We start from the raw sequence: 15000 nt of genomic DNA on the forward strand, positions 1-15000 counted from the left end.
CATATCTTGAGATTCTGCTTTGTTTAGTTAATAAAAGGTTGATACAAAAAAGTCGTGACGAAGATGGGATAACTTTCAGAGCATGCTACACCGAGGCCACATGCGCCACCGAAACCAGCAGTCCTCTGTAGTAGTTTGCAAATTTCAGAGACAACTATTGGCATTCCGGGTTCCTACGCAGCGGTAACTGCCATATAACTCGGAATAAGGTCCCTCAGCGGCGATTATTGCATCTGAGTGACTCATAACAAACACATTGCGAGGGAAACACTGATTCACTAGAGTTGATTTTGATGTACGTAAAATAATATGTATTTAGGCTTCTGTGTCAGTTAAAGACAGAATAATGTTAATCTTTACTCTTATGCGCTCATTAATTACAGTAATCGCCAATAATTAAAAACTATCGAAAAGAAATACCTTCATACTTATTTGGTCTCTGGTAAACTCTGGAACTCCCTACATGCTTCCGCATTACCTATATGATCTGATCTAATTTAAGAAGGTTACAAGACACATATCCCTTTCTTTTGGCTAACTCTCTTGAACCCGTACGAGTACCCTGAATACTAAGTGGCCTCTTTGTTTACTCTTTCTTTTGCCCTTGGCACTTACATAAGAATCTGAAAAAAAACGACATGGATCTATCTGGATCCCTGCAGTGGCACCGTCACTATCCACCGTGACAGCGCCATCCCTCCTCTACTGTTCGGATTCTGTTTCATCTTTTGCTCTCTCTTTCATTCTGTTTTGTTCAATTATATCTACCTATCTTTGTGCTGTTTTCCCTGTAGATGTTTCATTATGGCTTTAGAAAATTTTCTTGTTGTCACTACTACGAATTTCGTAAAGGAATGCAGGACAAAAAGTAAAAGAATAAAAAGTAAGATGAAAAAGTGACAAAAAAGTAACGAGAGAAAAGTAACAAGGAAGGAACAGGAAAAAAGGGTAACAAAAATACTGAATGCTATTTGTTTCTATTTCGGAGCTAACCAAATCTAACCTAACCTAACCACTATTAGCGTTTTTTCCTTAAGTAGAATTACTACTGTTACTTTTTTCATAAGTCTTCATAGCAACTTTTTTCCGTTAAATTTTTCTTGATACTTTCTTTCCGAGCATCTAACGAAGAATGGATCGAAGGCCAGTGTTCTGAAACGCTTTGCTCTCACCACGACTATTTTCAAAGACCACATGTGCCATTAATATGTGCCATTAATAGTATAGAAATTCTGTCAATCCGTCAATAGAACCATAAAAAACACCTTTAAAAATCCACGTAACTACTAGTATTTTGAAACGCTTTGCTCTTTCACCACGACTATTTTCAATGACGACAGAGATGACTAGCCGGGTTGTTAGGAGTGGTTGTACCGTTAATAGTATAGAAATCCTGTCAATCTGTCAGCAGAGGCATTAAAAAAAAAAAAAAACATCTTTAAAAACCAACGTACCTTCGACAGAAACATTAAGAAAGTAGTAGAAATTAAGACGAAAAGTTACGGGATATGGTTCTGTCTGTCCGTCTGTTTGTCTCTGTCCGCCTTGCATTCTTTAATTCAGTATAGCCTTAATCTACATACCGGTGCTGCGTCCAGTCTACCTTGCAAGCAGAGTGGGTGAGTTAGATATTGATTGAATGGACGAGTATGTAAATTATTAAACGAAGTACAGAGTGATTTATTAGTGAGTAAACAAGGAAACAAAAGTAACTTAGTAGTAAATGAGGAATAAATCATTATGTGAATCAATGGAATGAACGAATTGAAAGAGAGAAAGAGAGAGAGAGAGAGAGAGAGAGAGAGAGAGAGAGAGAGAGAGAGAGAAAGAAGGGAGCAGGCGTCTTTTGTGCTAATGATGGGAGAGAAACTGAGAAAACTTTTTGATATTGCAAACCTGATGAGTAAGCTAAAAGGAAAGTGACTCTCTCTCTCTCTCTCTCTCTCTCTCTCTCTCTCTCTCTCTCTCTCTCTCTCTCTCTCTCTCTCTCTCTCTCTCTCTCTATCATAAACTTTTCATAGTGACACGAAAAGTTGTTTGTCGTGTTTTCTTGTTCCGCATCTTAGTTTACAGATTAATTTTGCACCCTTTTTACCTAACACACACACACACACACACACACACACACACACACACACACACACACACACACACACACACACACACACACACACACACACACGCAGCTTTCCTTTTTCACAATCATATCCTTCCCAGTGATATTTTTCATTGTACGGATCAAACAAGGAAAAACGAGGAGATGGTGGAGAAAGAGGAGGAGGAGGAGGAGGAGGAGGAGGAGGAGGAGGAGGAGGAGGAGGAGGAGGAGGAGGAGGGGGAGGAGGAGGAGGAAGAGGAAGAGGAAGAGGAAGAGGAAGAGGAGGAAGAGAAGAAGAAGGAAATGAATAATCCAGTTTGTTTCTTTGTTCGTTAATCTCTCTCTCTCTCTCTCTCTCTCTCTCTCTCTCTCTCTCTCTCTCTCTCTCTCATCCACTAACATTCTAACTCTTAGGTGCCTGGCTGAGCCCAATATCTGCGAGCTTCATGAGAGCTAATGGGCAGTATTCGTATTGGAAGGCTGGCCAGTTACTCACTTTGCCTTGTGTTTGTCATGCTTTGGTGAACACAGGGAAGATGAGCTGTAGGTACATTTTTCAACATTTTATTTCTTTTAGCTCTGTAGAGATGATTAGCCTGGTTTTCATGTTATTTATTATACTCGTGTGGGAAATTTGCTAAACTGCCAGGAAAATCACTAAAATCGCTTGAGGTTAAATAAATCTTAACATTATCAATTAAAGCATGTCAATCGTTTTTTAAGGCTATAGAGGTGATTAGTCTGATCTTCATGTGTATTTGTTGTAGTAATGTTGTAGAAATTTTGCTATATCATCAGTAAAATCACTGAAACTACTTGAAATCAAATTAATCCCATTAATTTTAACTAAAGCATGTCAATCGTTGTTTAAGGCTGTAGAGGTGATCAGTCTGCTTTCCATTATTTCTTATTGTACTGATGTAGAATTTTTGCTAACTTATCAGTAAAACCACTAAAACGCCTTCGAAAGAAGTAAAGCCTCACATTTTCAAGTAAAGTACCTATGTTAACTGTAGTCAAGGTCAGACAATGATGCGACAACAATTTTTCCCTGAAGTCAAGCGTTGCAGTTCGTGGCATCCAACTGTTTATTCTTTTACGCATTTCCTCACAAAGTATGCTTATTTTCACAATACAGAGATGATAAGTTATGTTCCCAAGAATGTTTTCCTTATTGATCGTGAAGAATTCCTGTTGAAAATTCTTTATAATCCTGAAAGCTTCGCTGGGAACCCATATAACATCCGTAAATGTAAGACACAAAATGGATAAAATTAAGACTCAGTAAGAAACTCATAAGGGTGATGTAATTATTCCCTGCTGAATGTGAAGGAAAGGGTTTACATCATATTCTTACACCGATCCGTGTTTTGAAATGCTTTTAGTTATAATTGGAACATATAAAAAAAAAATTACTGCATAAGACAGATTATTGTGTGTCCTTGTTAGTGACAAACTGACAATGCAGTACCCTTGTCAGAATATCCATAGAATCATGAAACCATTCTTTGAATCACCAATATTTATTTGAAGTAGTGGAGAACTAGACACCGAAACGCTGGAGGATGGAGTTCCTAATCCTTTCCTATCACAAGACTCGAGGTTCAGACTGAAAAGTGATGAGAACCTGTGTGTCAAGGAGCAATTCAGCGTCTGCCCTCCACCTTTAACCTGCCAATGCCACGACCAACACGCAGCCAAGGGTTACATTGTGTCGCGGACTAGCTGATACCTAACGCGGCGGCAACAAAAGGTGAGCTGGCTCATGATCATGTATTGGAAAGCTCACCGCCAGCCTTCTGGTGATGGTGGAGGGACACAGGGCTTGCTGGCACGGAACTAACACGCCTTCAAGCAGTTCTGTTCATTCACCAAACAAGATACATTCATTAGATGAGCCTCACTGAAATCGAGTCATTTGTGAATGCAGCGAGAGATCGATGCTCTGCTGGAGATGTTTTGTTCTGTACTTGACTCTTTAAAGCTGAAAATGCAAATAGATCATTAATTTGGCAGCGATGACTATCTGTGAGATGATTCAGGTGATCTTTTTTTTATCATATTCTACATCATTAGTCAGGATTTTGTGACAATTTCTTCCCAGTTTTCCTCTGCAATACTTTCGTTTTTCAGGATATAAACCTTAATCTTTGCCTCATTACCTTAAATTCTGCCTGGGAGCCAATTTTAGCCGGCGCGAGACGCAGGGAACATATTTCAGGCAGCGAACACTAATACCGCCAGGCAGCTCAAGTGACTATTGCCTGAAGTGCTTCCAGTAAGACGAGTGGCGCCCACGTGTGTGTGTGAGTGTGTTGAGAGAGAGAGAGAGAGAGAGAGAGAGAGAGAGAGAGAGAGAGGAGATTACTATTATCATCACTATCATTATTATTATTATTATTATTATTATTATTATTATCATTATTATTATTGTTATTATTAATATCATTATTATTATTATCATTATTATGATCATTATTGTTTATTGTTGTCATTATTGTTAATAATAATAATAATTATTATTATTATTATAATTATAATAATAATAATAATAATAATAATAATAATAATAATAATAATAATAATAATAATCGTAATAATAATAATAATAATAATAATAATAATAATAATAATTATTATTATCATTATCATCATTATTATTATTATTATTACGATTATTATTATTATTATTATTATTATTATTATTATTATTATTATTATCATCATTATTATTACAATTATTGTCATTATCATCATTATTCAGTTATCATCATTACTAATGTTACAAAACCATGCACTCACACACACACACACACACACACACACACACACACACACACACACACACACACACGTCACCACTGCATATATATCGTATCTAGCAGCCATGTTATTAACACTTTCATTTGCAAGACCGTTATCCCACAACTACCTGCAACTTTAAGTATTACGCTTACCTGAATACCTATGTAGCTTAAATGAAAAAAAAAAAGAAGCAAACTTTATTGTCTTCTCAATGCTAACAAAGGACAACCAAAGCAGTAAGAGTTGATATTTTTTTTCTTTCAAGGGGGAATCATCTGCTTTAATATGAATCTGTCCTTAGTCTTCAATAGAGATACCCCGTCAAGGTCCATCATGTGGGAGTAGACAGTAGAGGGTGGAGACGGTGGAAGGGAGTGGATGGTGGCTGGCAGGTGGAGGGAGTAGGTGGGTAGCGGAGGTGCATCAGGCCAGGTCGCTATATAGCACAGTACAAGGACCAGTCACGCGTGGATGAACCTTTTCTACTTGTACAATAGCGTTGAGAGGAGGTAAATGTTTCCCTTTCCTTTTATGTCAGAGCGTCCCACTCGCATACACATGGCTATAAACGTGTGTATGCGAGCGTTCACGTACACAAGGACTTATTGAGAAAGTTAAACAAAACAGATAATAATCATATAATCAGTAATACGTTTTTGATATGTTCAGCCTAGATAGATAAATAAATAAATAGAAGTAAACAGAGAAATACAATAACAGCAACAACTACTACAACAGCAACATCAAAAAGAACCGGATATTTTCCTTTCTCCTTTCTCTCCCCTTTGTCCTTCTTCCTCTTGCCTTTTCTTCTACCCCTTCTATACTCTTGCTTCCTCTCTCTTCACCGGTTTCTCCATTCTCGCACCCTCCTCTTTCCCTCTCCCTTGTTTCTATGACGTCTTTGCTGTCAATACCCACTTACATTCTTTGTATGCCGTTCCCTGCTCACTTCACAAATCTTTCACCTAATTCCTTCCTCTTCTAATGAATAAAGATCTCAGTCAATTTTGTATTAAATGCACTGATTTATGAATTCATAACATCTGTTATTACTACTTGTTAAAAGTCATTTACCACGTTCACTTTCATTATATTTAGCTTTTCTTCTTACCCTCAAGTTCTCTGATTTGCTGTGACTATCAATTGCCCAGTTCTGCATCGGGATTGTCAGATGATGAGAGGACACAAGATTGCAGGCAGTGAGTGCTTGTGTTGTAAGTGTTTACCAACCGTCATGTTCTAAACGAAGACTGCCAGCAGATGCGAGGACTTAAGACAAGGATGAACACAAAACGCATCATTAGTGTGTGCTGCGTTGTGAGTGTCTATGAATCGTTGGGTTCTGAATGGATACTGTCAAGTGATCTGAGTACTTATTATTGAGAGAAAAACACAAAACACAGTGGAAGTGAACGGAATTCACTGCATATCTTACCACGAATGTACTGTACCAGCACACCCAGATTATGAACAAAACCCACAACCTTCTTTATTATCATTCCTATTAATTTCATCGTGACTACTGTAAAACTAGTCTTACTGCACAAGTCTACTCTAACAATTACAAAGAACATATCAGTCAGACATACAATGTACGAGACAGTTTGGCACCAAAGTCCATAATGGATTTTTCTCATCAAGACTGTTTTCAAAGGCCATCAAAATTATCGTTCAGGTTCTCATGTATGTTCTTCCCGCTGATGGTGTAGTTACTTGTTAAACTATTACCAGAATCATACAAAAAATATTTACTAAAGTTTGTGTCTTATTACATTGATTGTTACAAGGTTTAACATAAGGATTGTGATGGGTGTTTTGGTGTGACGAGTGGTAATTTAACCTTTATCCTGCATCGTTAATTGCAAGAGGAAAACGATAAACCCACTAACCCCACTCTAAAGATAGTTATTACGAGATACAGTCTAAAAATACATTGCGAACACAATTGACAATTGAATTAATTTGCATCTCACTCTGTTAAAACCAGCCGAATCAAAATAGTGAAACTTTTAAGAATACGGGTTATCATCTTAAAACAAACGACAATACCTCAAGAACGTTTGTGCACCCTTGTGGTCTTCGTGCGTACCCCACGCTGAAAACTACGGTACAAAATCACTGGGTACATATTCTAATAAACCTGAAATTCACCTTCTTACGCCATGAAACTTTGACGTATTTTCTCCGCCACATCATATTTTACCTGCTAATAATTGTTTGCATGATAGTGACAATAGTTCATAGTTGAGTATCCACGTGACTTCAGTTGACAAAACATCACTACAGACGATAAAAGGCTGAAATCACTCAATCACTTCTCTAAACTTAGTTCACACCTACACAAAGCTTGAGAAGTCACGTCAGTCAAAGAATCTCACTTTAATTTCCTCATTCCACCTCCACACTAACCTACTCTCCTCTCATTCCACTTCATCATTTGTTTACTTCTGTCTCCTCTTATTTGTTTCTTAGATCTTTCCACCATTATCTATCTCTATATCCTTCCCCTCATCCTTTCACGCCTGTCAAAGGATCACACTTTAATTTCCTTCTTCCACCTCCCCCACTAATTACTCTCCACTCATTCCACTCCATCATCCCCTTACCTTTGCCTCCTTCCACTTATCTTTTCCCTCCTTTCACTCTTATATTTCTGACTCCTTCCTCCTCCATTCCTACTACCCCATACCTCACACAACCACCCCACAACCTCCTCCTGTTTCCTATGCCCTATACTCCACTCCACTCCTCCACTCCCCTTGTCCAGTCACTCCACGTGCCTCCCCTCCCTTCTCCTCCCTTCCTGTCCCCCATTCCTCTCCATTCGTCCCTTTCCCCTCTCTCCCTCCCCCACGTCCCCGTCCCATGCCCTTCTGTAGAGTCAACATGGAATGGGAATGTAGGTAACGAAGCCGAACCGAAATTCCTGAGGCGACCATTCCGGGTTAGAGGAATAAAGAGAACCGGCGTCACCCATTTCAAGATTGCGCGCACACACACACACACACACACACACACACACACACACACACACACACACACACACGTATACACACACATAGGGGAGAGAGGAGGAGGAGGAGGAGGAGGAGGAGGAGGAGGAGGAGGAGATAGGAAGGACGAACGAATAAGTATGAAAGGAGAAAGAAATCAGAAATGGAATTGGTGGACACGTATACGGAAGGGAATAAAGGAGAGAGAGAGAGAGAGAGAGAGAGAGAGAGAGAGAGAGAGAGAGAGAGAGAGAGAGAGAAGGGGGATGGATAAATCGGAGAGCAATGTTGGCAGGGAAGGAATCATGTAAAAAAAAAGAGAGGAAGAGGAGAATTCAGGACTGTGAAAGGAATCCTGAAACGGAGAACAGGAATCCGAGAGGAGGAGGAGGAGGAGGAAGATATGGTGGTAGTGCTAATAGTGGTAGTGAATGGTAGAAAGAGGAACATACGATCATTAATACATTGAAAAATAAACTTGTAAACCAGTAAGTTTGTAAGATTGAGATTAAATTTTCTAAGAGTCAGGGAGTAAGCTTTTAAGTCAGTGAGTAAGCTTGTAAGAGTCACTGAATAAGCTTGTAAGAGTCAGCGAGTAAGCTTGTAAGTCAGCGAGCAATCCTATAAGAGTTAGCGAGTAACCATGAGAGTGTTAGCGAATAAAAGCGTGTACGAGTCGGCGAATAAGCTTGTAAGAGTTAGAATAAGCTTGTAAGAGTTGGAGTAAGCTTGTAAGAGTTGGAGTAAGCTTGTAAATCAGCGAGTAAGCATGTAAGAGTCAGCGAGTAACCATGTTAGAATCAGCGAGTAAGCTTGTAAGTCAGCGAGTAAGCTTGTAGGAGAGTAAGCTTGTAAGAATCAGCGGGTAAGCTTGTAGTCAGCGAGTAAGAATGTAAGAGCTAGACTAAATTTCTAAGTCAGTAAGTAAGCTTGTAAGAGTTAGAGTAAGCTTGTAAGAGTTAGAGTAAGCTGATAAGTCAGGGAGTAAGCTTGCAAGAGTTAGAGTAAGCTTGTAAGAGGAAGCGAGTAAGCTTGTAAGAGTAGGAGTACGCTTGTAAGAGTCAGCGAGTTAGCTTGTAAGTCAGCAAGTAAGCTTGTAAGACTTCGAGTAAGTTTGTAAGAGTTGGAGTAAGCTTGTAAGAGAGTAAGCTTCTAAGAGAGTAAGCTTGTAAGAGTCGGTGAGTAAGCTTGTAAGTCAGCGAGTAAGCTTTTAAATCGGCCAATAAGCTTTTAAGAATCAGCGAGTAATCTTGTAAATCGGCTTGTAAGAATTGGAGTAAGCTTATAAGAGTCAGCGAGTTAGTTTGTAAGAATTGAAGTAAGCTTGTAAGAGTCAGCGAGTAAGCTTATAAGTCTGCGGATAAGCTTGTAAGAATTGGAGTAAGCTTGTAAGAGTCAGCGAGTTGGCTTGTAAGAATTGAAATAAGCTTGTAAGAGTCAGAGTAAGCTTGTAAAAGTCGCCTTGTTTTGGTAAGACCAGCTATTTTTAGGAGCCTTCTCTGTGAGTGCTGCAGAATCACTGTCTTCTGTTTCCATTCAGGTCATCCATTATTGCTCTTCTCTTCTTCTTTAATTCCATATTTTCCCATTATATTTCCTTTTATGATTTCTCTGTATCTTTCTGCGGCTTCATTTGGTTAAGGTTGTTTTTATTTTGTTTATTATATTTTTTTCCTTAAGATCTATAGCAAATGTTCGCACTTTTCGTATTAATTCACGCGTGCTGTAATACGAATTTTGTCCTTACAGTTAACGAAAGACGACAAATGAAGATAGAGAACGCTAAATGTAAAAAGAAAAATCAATCAAGAATGGGAAATAAATGTAGAAGATAAAAGACAAAGCAGACCAAGAGAGGAAAAATTGTTAAAAAGATAAAGAAGAAAAGAAGAGGAAGACGAGGCGGATCAGAAGAGGAGGAAGAAGGTGAGGCCATCCAATCAGCGGGAGGGAGCAGATATTAATTCTTTCTTTAACAGGACACCGAAAGGGAACATGAATAAAAGATTATCATAAAAATAGAGACCACGACCACGACGATGATGACGATGATGGTGGTGGTGGTGGTGGTGGTGGTGGTGGTGGTGGTGGTGGTGGTGAAGATGATGATGATAATAGTGATAATGATAAAAATAGTAATAATGATAAAACACGAGAATAAGACCAGCTACAGTGACGAAGACAGGGACACACACACACACACACACACACACACACACACACACACACACACACACACTAAACCACGCAAAAAAAAAAAATAAATAGCATCACCAACAATAACAAAAGAATTAGCGTATAAATTTAACCCCCAATAAAAAACCATAACACAACTAGTAATAAACAAGTGAATGACAAAAGTTAATACCGCCATACCAGTCCCTTTCCCTTTTCCCTTCGTAGTGACGCCGAGGAGGGAACACAAGAGGGGATCACAAAAAACACAGCTAATAGTGAATGGGCGGCGGGAATGAATATGCAAATGAGGCTCAGTCGTTCGTCTAAGAGTTAAAGGGAGAATAAGGTGAAAGGAAATTAAGACCTCTCTCTCTCTCTCTCTCTCTCTCTCTCTCTCTCTCTCTCTCTCTCTCTCTCTCTCTCTCTCTGTGTGTGTGTGTGTGTGTGTGTGTGTGTGTGTGTGTATTTATGTTTGTCTATCAATCTGTTTGTCTCTTTTATGTCCTACTTGTTAGTCTGTACGTACGAGTATGTATGTATATATGTATGTATGTATATATGTTTAAATCTTCTTTGTCTGTTTGCTTTCCACGTCTTTGTTTTAGTCTTAAGTCTATCTATATGTGAGTTTTTCTTTGTTCATCTGTCTCTCTCCCTCTCTCTCTCTCTCTCTCTCTCTCTCTCTCTCTCTCTCTCTCTCTCTCTCTCTCTCTCTTAAGACACAGTAGCGAAGGGGTCAGGTGTAACTCAGTCCGTGGGGTTCTGGCGATAAATTAGGCCAATTTTAATTATTAGCGTGATTAATGTTGGGCAGAAGAAGGAAGAGGAGGAGGAGGAGAAAGAGGAGGAGAAAGAGGAGGAGAAAGAGGAAGAGAAGGAGGAGGAGAAGAAGGAAGAGAAGGAGGAGTAGGATGTCCTGGTACCGCTGGCACCATCCATATGTTCTGGTGTGGTTGAGGAGAAACACCGGGGCCTTTCCCTTTGTTTATTGTAAGATACAAAGCGTATTGAAGCTTGGTAGACTTGGTAGCGAGTAGCCGTGGAGCCTTAACAAGTAGCCGGTGGCCAGAGCGAGACTTGTAGACGGTAGCGGCTAGATGAAGCTTGTAGTAAGCGTGATGTAGAATTACAGTCTAAACACTGGAGTGTGACTGTAGACAGTAGATTGTAGAGGTAGACTGGCTGTGCAGGACAGTATAACCAGTCAAAGAGAGAAGGCAAGCGGATTGCCAGGCAGAGCGTGAGTGTCCCCAAAACTGCGTTGGGAACGACTGAGATGCGGCGCGCCGTCCGTGGCGTCCCGCAGGGTGGACTATAATAGCAGTATAGTAACACTACCCACGGTCGCAGTACATCATACACAGAACAATACATTACTCCGCGTATCAAAGTAGTCTGTCTATCATAAGAAGGAGGAGGAGGAGGAGGAGGAGAAAGCTGGAAAGGAGGAGGAGGGTAAGGAGATCAATAAAAATAAGGAGAACAGTCAAGATGTGGGAGAAGAAAGTCGTATAATGAAGAGGAGAATGAAAAGTGAGAAGAAGAAAAGACGATGGTGAAGAGGATGAAGTGAACAAGAACAACAACAAGGAAAAGAAGAAGAGAAGAAGAAGAAGAAGAAGAAGAAGAAGAAGAAGAAGAAGAAGAAGAAGAAGAAGAAGAAGAAGAAGAAGAAGAAGAAGAAGAAGAAGAAGAAGAAGAAGACAAAGAAGAAGACGAAGACGAAGACGAAGACGAAGACGAAGAAGAAGAAGAAGAAGGAGAAGAAGACAAAGACAAAGACAAAGACGAAGAAGACGAAGACGAAGACCAAAAAGAAGAAGAAGAAGAAGACAAAGACAAAGACAAAGACAAAGACGAGGAAGACGAAGATGACGAAGATGAAGAAGATGAAGATGAAGAAGAAGAAGAGAAGAAGAAGAAGAAGAAGAAGAAGAAGAAGAAGAAGAAGACAAAGACAAAGACAAAGAAAGACAAAGACGAAGACGAAGACGAAGACGAAGAGACGAAGAGGAAGAGGAAGACGAAGACGAAGACGAAGACGAAGACGAAGACGAAGAAGAAGAAGAAGAAGAAGAAGAAGAAGAAAAGACAAAGACGAAGAAGACGAAGAAGACGAAAAAGACGAAAAAGAAGAAGAAGAAGAAGAAGAAGAAGAAGAAGAAGAAGAAGAAGATTACGATCGTGTAGTTTCTTTTTATATTCTCTTTACAGAGAGAGAGAGAGAGAGAGAGAGAGAGAGAGGGCACTGCTACTTATTACATCGCGCCACAAACCTCTGTTCACTGTAGTTTGTCTTTGGAGATCACACAACACATGAACAGAGGTGACGAAACCTAAGGATGTGAAGAACAGCTGAACCAACTAACAACCACACCACCTCTCAAGCCTGCCGTCACTCACTCTCCCGCTCAAAACACTGACAACACACTACAAAAGCCTTATGAATCTTCCCTTGTGTCAAAAGATTCATACAACAAGGATGAACTGTCTTTCAATATAACAATACTAAAAATTCCCAGTCTGCTTCTGTATTTCCTCCATCCTATGACTTGAACTCTTTCACGAGGGAGTCTTCACATTTATCCTTTTTGCTATTTTCTTTGTTAACTTTTTTTAGCACGTTTTGTTGCCTTTAACATAAAAAGTACAAATCCTTCAGAAGCAAAATCATCAGGTTTAGAATTGTTATCATCCAGCCAAACCACAACATTAAAATCACTCATCCATCCGCAATGATCTTCCAACCAGACTATTTAGGAGTTCCACACAGATCCAGCCAACCCCCTTCCCTTTACCATTATTAACGCTTCTTGGTTTTCTGAAAAGTACCTCTCAGGACGCAAAACCTTTACGTTCCTCCATCCCTAGAGTCTGAAATGAAACGTCTTAAATGCACAAACTTTTCTCCTGTTGAACTGAAGTGGATATACACCGCCTTTGTCCTATACCGAATGTAACAAATGCTACCCGTCCTGGTCTTTATCACTAACTAACGCACAAAGAGGGAAGAAAAGGGCAGTCTGAATAACCCTAAGCTCAAACCAAACAGCCAACAAACAAACCCTCCTGGCTGGCTCTCTCTCTCTCTCTCTCTCTCTCTCTCTCTCTCTCTCTCTCTCTCTCTCTCTCTCTCTCTCTCTCTCTTCTCAGTCATCTATCACACAGATTTGCAAATATTACCAGTCACAATAACCTTCTCCCTCCACCAGACTGTGTTCCCTCACGCCCCACCAGACGAGCCCGGTCCTTTCACTTGGATCCAGAACAGGTGGGTAGATACAAGACCAGTCCCCTCCATATCATATATTCTTAAAAGCCCCAAATAAGCAGGAAAAGTAAACCCCATAAGTCACTCACCTCTATAAGCAAAACTACTGACCTTATCACCACCCCACAATGTCCCCTTTACAATAACACACACACACACACACACACACACACACACACACACACACACACACACACACACACACATACACACACTAACTAGTTTTTTTTCAGTTTCAGTGGAAGTTACCAAAACAACAACAGCCCAACTTTTAGTACTTTAAATTCAATCGCTTGCTTACACCTTTTTTGCTTCAATTATCATTACTGTTGTTGTTGTTGTTGTTGTTGTTGCCGTTGTCATCATCATCTAATTTTTCACCTAGCTGCTGCTGTTGTTGTCATCGTCATCCTATAATTTTCACCTAATTCTCGTTTTTCTCCTCGTTTTTCTTTTTTTTTTTCTTTTTCTTCTTTTCCTTCTTCTACTTCTTTCTCCTTGATTTTTGCTGTTATTGTTGTTGTTGATGCTCACACACACACACACACACACACACACACACACACACACACACACACACACACACACACACACACAAACACACACACGGCGAGGCAAATGGGCAAACCTCTTAATGTGTGGCCCCTGTTCACCTAGCAGTAAATAGGTACGGGATGTAACTCGAGGGGTTGTGGCCTCGCTTTCCCGGTGTGTGGAGTGTGTTGTGGTCTCAGTCCTACCCGAAGATCGGTCTATGGGCTCTGAGCTCTCTCCGTAATGGGGAAGACTGGCTGGGTGATCAGCAGGCGACTGTGGTGGTGAATTACACACACACACACACACACACACACACACACACACACACACACACACACACACACACACACACACACACACACACACACACACACACACACACACACACAAAATAAATAAATAAAAAATAACGAAACAAGAAGGGTACAAATGATGAATGATGGAGAGACTAATAACGAGGAAAGCAGAAGAGGAGAGAGGGAGACGGGAAGAGAGGGAAGGAGGTGTTTCTCATCAATTACTCATTAAATTACTATTATTATCGACACTTATTTTCCGTCTTGGACACGAAAAGAAGTGAGAAAGAAAAAGTGTTTATAGAGAATGAGGAACGAAGAAAAGAGGAGCAAGATCAGAAAGAGAGAAAGGGAGCAAAGGAGAAATATGATAAGTGATAATGAAACAGAAGAAATGTAAAAAAAAAAAAAAAAAACTATGAGATGTTAGAAAAATGAAATAGATGAATAAGAAGAAGTGAGGAAATTAAACAAGTGGAAGGAAAATAAGGAGAACGGAAGAAATAAACAAACACATAATAGAAATAATGAAAGAGAAAAGTAAGAGAGAAAAAGATAAGGCGAAAAGAAACCAGTAGGAAATTTTACGACAGAAAAAGAGAAGGAGAGAAGGAAGAAAAGAAGTAAACATTTGTAAACATCAAAAGATTAAAGTAGAAAGAAGTAGAGAGGTAGATAAATAAGAAGGAAGAAAGAAGAAACGAGAAATAAAAAGATAGATAGATTGAATGAAAGAAGGAAAGAAAGAAGGAATAGAGAGAGAGAGAGAGAGAGAGAGAGAGAGAGAGAGAGAGAGAGAGAGAGAGAGAGAAGCCAAAT

Source organism: Portunus trituberculatus, chromosome 46, assembly GCF_017591435.1.
Source record: "Portunus trituberculatus isolate SZX2019 chromosome 46, ASM1759143v1, whole genome shotgun sequence".
Taxonomy (NCBI): domain Eukaryota; kingdom Metazoa; phylum Arthropoda; class Malacostraca; order Decapoda; family Portunidae; genus Portunus; species Portunus trituberculatus.